Source organism: Cyanistes caeruleus, chromosome 6, assembly GCF_971803275.1.
Source record: "Cyanistes caeruleus chromosome 6, bCyaCae1.hap1.1, whole genome shotgun sequence".
NCBI lineage: Eukaryota > Metazoa > Chordata > Aves > Passeriformes > Paridae > Cyanistes > Cyanistes caeruleus.
This window is the reverse complement of record NC_141706.1, coordinates 6,103,082-6,109,081: the sequence shown is the minus strand read 5'-3', so window position 1 is coordinate 6,109,081 and position 6,000 is coordinate 6,103,082. Positions and strand designations below refer to the sequence as shown.

The 6,000-nt window shown below is 42.0% G+C and overlaps 1 protein-coding gene and 1 long non-coding RNA gene across 4 annotated transcripts in view; one reads left to right on the top strand and one right to left on the bottom strand.

Moving 5' to 3' along the window:
* Window positions 1-520: 520 nt before the first annotated feature.
* On the bottom strand, window positions 521-5,821 carry LOC111945506 (uncharacterized). 2 transcript variants are annotated; one of them, XR_015288514.1, is made up of 3 exons: window positions 5,531-5,821; window positions 4,638-4,712; window positions 521-4,363 (listed from the first exon to the last, which is right to left on the bottom strand). It is a non-coding gene; the product is annotated as an uncharacterized LOC111945506 (long non-coding RNA). The 2 variants fall into 2 exon arrangements; XR_002871687.2 differs by having other exon boundaries at window positions 1,192-4,363; window positions 5,552-5,819.
* AMPD3 (adenosine monophosphate deaminase 3) overlaps window positions 4,626-6,000 on the top strand; it is a 34,672-nt gene continuing 33,297 nt past the window's right edge. The window contains exon 1 of one of the 2 annotated variants that reach the window (XM_086894747.1): window positions 4,626-5,656. The gene's annotated coding sequence lies outside the window, so the exon portion shown is untranslated. Of the gene's footprint in view, window positions 5,657-5,807; window positions 5,910-6,000 lie in introns of those variants that run through there. The other variant, XM_086894746.1, reaches the window with a different exon arrangement.

The window sequence follows — 6,000 nt, the reverse complement described above, 5'->3', positions numbered from 1 at the left end:
GGAGCGGCACTGCCCGCCCCGCCACTAACGAAACGCGCTGCCTCTGCCTAAAGGAAAAGAAATAAAAAAGATGGGAAGCGTCACGGACTGCAGATTCCCATAGCTGAGAGTTTAGGTGGGCTTTATGGGAAGAAGACAGGAGGTTTTGAAGTAGTTTTTTGTATAGAGTCATGGAAGCAGCGAGTTTGGAAGAGACCTTCAGGATCATCCAGTCCCCCCATCAAGCCGGCCCCTGTAACCCCTAAGCCACAAAGCCACATCCCCCAGATCCAGGTTCAGACACACCTTGAACACCTCCAGGGATGGATGGTGATTCCACCACCTCCCTGGGCAGCCCATTCCAACATCTGACCACCCAAACAGTGAAAACACAAATATAACACAGGCCTGGCAGGCGGGCTGGATAAAAATAATAAAACAATTCCCACTCCCAGTGGAAGTTTAAGTTTCTACAGGAATATAAAAAAATTCTTGGTTGGATTTCTTGCCAACTCTGCCTGCTTAGCGCTAGGCAAGGAACACAGAGAGGGTTTGTTTGGACTGAAAATGGTCACTAGAAATCACCAAGTACAAAGAACTCCTGGGTTGGAAGTTGCAGAATTTCACTAACACTCGTGAAAGGAGACACTTGGAAAATACACTTGTAAAACAAAGAGAAGATAGGGGATAATTTGGGGACAGGGAAAGCTGCAGTTCAGCAACACCTAGCCTGGAGTTTATTTAAGGATAAAAGTTCAACAATACCTAGCCCAGGGTTTATTTGAGGATACGTGACCTTTGTGTAAAGTCATGTCTAAACCACATCTTGCATTTCCCAGTTCCTGGGCAGTTACATGCTCCATCTGTATCCCACAGATACCTGCTGTTTGGGAAGGAAACTTCCGATGTGAGGGCCAAAGAATCCAGATGCAAACCCTTATCACAAATGATTACAGAAAACTTAATGGCCAATAATAATACAAATGCAGAACTGAGCAGCACTTAAGTAGTCACATTTCCCTACAAACATAATATATAAACTAATTCTAAACATACAGGTTAGATTTCAGTACTGATTTTTGCAGAAATCACCTAATTTAGATTATTTTTATTTTAGGGGTCTCCAAAATAGACCACAGAGTTCTCCTCTGTGAGCTGTAATTACACTGTTTTATTATTTATCACGCACTGGCAGTGTCTCATTTATTAGACTGTTGCTGGCTGAATATTTTATTTCATGTTCATTCTGAGCAAATAAAATTCCTCTTAAAACAAAGCTGAATAAAAGGTCATTGTTCATCAGAGTTGTGCTTAAAAACTATGTCTACTACATTGCATGTAACAGATTTGAAATATTACTTTCAGAAAATTCTGTTTTATAAATCAGATTTAAGGTCATTCAGCTACACATACAGGATGTCTGATAGATTCAGATCTCTCCTTCTATGAACAGTTCCATAATTTCAGATAAATTATGTATAAAGTCAGAGAGAGACATTCTTCCATCTGGGGTAACTACTTGGAAAGTCCAAGCTAAGTAGGTTGAACACAGACTGGTTTTAAACCAGCATTTTACATGGCTGTTGTGCCAAAGGCTGTTTGCAGATGCCAGCAAAGAATTCGCCAAGTGGTTGGAAAGAAATCTTTCCAAATGTCCACATGATGACTTACGATTCCAAACACACCAGAGTCCCATCTTGCTTGTAAACCTTTCTTGTGCAACAAAGTATTACAGTATGTTCTATTTATAAACTCATGGAAAACTTCTTTTATGTTGCTTCAGGTCCAATTATAAGGACTGTACAGGTACTTTCCCAGTTTATTTTTACAGCAGTGGCTGAACAGTCACATGCTTTTGCAATTTCTATGGTTCTCACTTCCACTTCTGGTTTTAAACAAACTGGTTTATATTTGCATACTCTATATATTTTATCTTATAAATAATTATACTTACAGGACAATTATACTCACAGGTATCCTTTCAGAAGGGAGAGTGTCATTTGGCCAGAAACCCCCCCAGGAATTGGATGCCACACCTAGGATTCTCAGTTCTAATGCCAGTACAAATAATTTAAAAAACATTTTGCATTCTATATAAGCGTAATAGTATCTTGTATGTACATATTCCAGCTACTCAAGATGGAGTTTATGGAAAAGTCTGGTTTAATCAAAGTTTCTCCTCTTAGCTCTCATCTCACATTCCACCTTCTGGAATGGCCTTGAACAATCTCCAAAACACAGGGAATTAGTTGTTTTTATTTAGAGTAGGAGAAAAACTTCTAGATTTACAAATTCCTCCTTAATTCAATACTGAGAAAGACCAAATCATCAGTACCAAGAGTTCTCAGCTGCTCTAATTCAATTACAGGACTGAATACTCATATGCCCAATTAATTTCTGCAGGCTTTTTGAAAAGCAGTGGCTAAGAAATATTATGCTTTTTGATTTGTTGACTTTATAAAACTGACATATATGATTTGTTTTGTATCATTCAATTATTGAATGGAGCAATTTTCTCCCTTTTTGAATTATTACAATTTCCTATATTATTTTGCTTAAAAAAGGAATCATTCTCTCTTTACACTGAAGAGTGTGTGATAACACGATTAAACTGCATTTCACATTTGGTACAAACCTCCCCTCTGGCTTTTGGAGATAATTTCATTTAACTGTGAGGGGTTTTTTTCTGTTGGAATATCAGTAAGTCTTCAGTAAGTAAATGCATGTGTGCCAAGCATATCATTAACTGAACTGACTGAAGATCAGAAAAGCGAGTACTAGGTCTAGTGTCACTTGGGTGCCACTAATGGTTACATTATAGATTGAAATATTTCATTTGATCCATTAGTTGTTTTGTTGTTATCAATACCACAGGCAGTTGTATGAATCTATTTACAAAATGAATCCAAACTCCATTAGCTTTTAAGGCACTGCTCAAATGAAAGCAGTCTCTTACAACAGCTGAAACAATTACAAGTGAAAATGAGAGAACATTTTGATGAACATGCATTCCAGCAGTAATCATCTCCCAGACAAGATTTGTCAGTTTCTAAAAATAATTCTTAATAATACAGATGTAGATTTAGGGGAGGTTTATTATTTTGTTCCATTCCTCTGTAAATGTTGACATTTAAAACTTTTACTGCATTTCCTCTTGTTAAAATAGACTGGGAAAGAGAAAATACCATGTGCACTGAAATAATCATGAGTGTATTACTGTCACCAAAAGAGTAGTCTCTAAAGTAAGACTAGAAGCAATAGAAGAAGACATAATAGAAATACACATTAAAAAAAATATATATAAATAAATGTGATCAGCTTTAAGCTGGTAAAAAGGAGCGGATAACTTTTTCTTGTATAGTGAGATTAAAAAAATTAAAATAAATACATTTCTACAAATTGTAAGATTTTCCTGAGGGAACCAGTGCTTGCTGCACAACAGAAGTGAACTAACACCCAGGTGGCTTCAGAAAGAACTGACATTTTACAATGGGAATCCCAACATTTAGAACAACTCTGGAGACACTTGCACTACTTTCAGCGTGTGGTGTGTAAAAGTACGACCTACCTACAAACAGGGCTGGCAGACAGGCTCCTCATGGGGCAGACAAGGTGCTGACTGGCACCACTGAGGTGTTCTAGGGTTTAGTGGTTTATGTTTTGTAGGTGCCAATGGAAGAGTACAAAGACATCTGTGTTGAAAATATGCTGTTTTGCTGTCAGCTCAGTGTTACTGCCATTCCCCAAGGATGCATGTGAATTAGGAGAGCAGAGATAGGACAAGAAACTAAACCCAGCAGTCAAATGTATGCTCTTAGATAACTGGCCGTAGTAACAGCTTCTGCAAAATGTGAGAGGACTTGAAGCATTTTCTTGTTAATTTATTCCCGTTACCCTACCCTTACAATCCACCCGGCTTTATTACAGATCTTGCAATAGTATTTTCTTAATGCTTCAAGTACTGTAGATGCATTTACTCATCTATGATCTCAGTTTCCTTTTGAAGTTTTCCAATTTGTTACAAAAGGCAAGCTCATTTAAATACTCACGGTCGCCTACAACAAGTGCCCTGTGTCCTATACACTTAGGGATTTGTGCTTCAGTGCTTGTAGAAGCCTTTCTTTACTAAGACATTTTAAGGTCTCCTTTCTGTGTGAATTCTCTGGCTTTGTTAATACGTGAGCTCACACTGCAAAGTTCTCTCTTCACTCTCCGCTGGAGCTGCCCGTTTGTGCGTAAGAAAGCTGAGAAACACAGTTATCTTCCAAACCGTTATTTTTTCACTGCGGTTGGCACAAAGTCAGCACGGGAGGGAACTCTGCCAAGCTCTGGCATCCCACAGAAGAGATTAAATCGAGTGCAGAGGCAAGACTGATGTGCCAAGCTGAGGAAAGAAAACCAAAAGGCCATGGGATACCTGAATCCAGCAAGCAGGGCACAATTGTGATTTGATGGACACCAAGCTTGAACTTCCAGCCAAACTGCCGCGACAGCAGGCAAGTTTGAGCAAGTTCAGGCAGGTGGCTGGGAGAAAGGAAGAGAGCAGCACTAACAGATCAGCAGTCGAGGGGTGTATTGAATGGCCAGCAGCAACAGGTGTGCTTTACTCACATATCAAATGGGCAGGGCAGCTGTGAGTCAGAAGTACAGACACTTACAGTATGTGGTTTTCTGGGTGGCAGATACTTTGTCAGGGTGTTGCCAGCAGCAGCTGATGAAGACATTCAGAGTTACTGTGGGAAAAGCACATACACACAGCATAAGTCCTTTTCCCAGGCTGAGAAACAATGCAGGAAAATGAGAAACTATTTTTGGAGTATTAATATTGTTTATAAATATTTTTTTTTTTATTTTGGCTGACTCATTTCCAAATGCCTTGGATTGCTATTGTCTCATACAACAGCTGTGGCCGTATTTCTTAGCCTTTTTTATGACCACATGAGGATGAATGTACTGACACTTGTCTAAGAGTCAAAATATCCGCTCTTCTTTGCAACTTGGACTTGGGATGGAAAACTTTTCACTTCATTTCTTCACTAGATGTATGAAGTAAAGGAGTTTCCGAAGGCCTAATCAGCTGTTGTTTACTTGTAGGGCATTTCTATGCCTGCCAAGCTGGTGGGACACCTGATCCCTCGTGTTTTGGGACATCTACCTTTAACTCTGCTCGTCTTTTTACACCAACTACCTTAACTCACTGCATTCCTAGTGCTTCCCTGCATCGTAAAGATACTTTTATATCTAAATGTCTTCATTAGTCTCCAAATACTGTGACACAAACTCACAAAAAATGTCCCTAGAACTTTCAGCTTCAGGGCCCAGAATCTCTCAAAATAAGGTCAAATTATTTTACACGTGAATATCCTCATTCCTGCTGAGTCACTCTGGGTTTGAGCTTCAGTTATTTGCCTTGGCCTATTTACCCGGAAAATTTCTTGGGGTTTTGTTTGTTTATTTTTTTTTAATGTAGACGAGCACCTGGACGGCGACTGCTGAAGGGCAGACGCTGTTGAAAACCCTTCTGACAGGGACACATCGCCAGCACACTTACCGGCTGTCATTCTGCACTAACCTCCCGACTTTCTGGTCTCGAACCCAAGTTTTCTACGTTAAAGCGCTTATTCGAAGAGTTTTGAACCAGGCGCTCGGGAAGGCGGCACCGCTGAGGCGAATCCAGGTGGGGCTGGGCTCCCTCCCCGCCTTCCCTCCCTGCCTGCCTGCCGCGCCGGCCGGGGGCCATGTGACAGCGCGACTTCTGCCTTCCAGCCGCCGAAGGGGAAGGGGAAAGGGAAGGGGCTACATTTCCCCGCTGCTCCGGCTGCCGCTGAGGCCGCGGCCCCGCGGGGGAGGCGCCGCCCGCGCCCCGCCACAGGTGCAGCCGGCGTCCGCAGCGCCGCGGCCCCGGGACGGCAGCGCCGGCCCTCACAGAGGTACGGACAGGGCGCCCCGCCCGCCGCTGGCTCCCCGCGCCGGGGCGGGCCCGGCCGGGGCAGGACAGGCCAGCGCAGCCCCCCCGCCCTG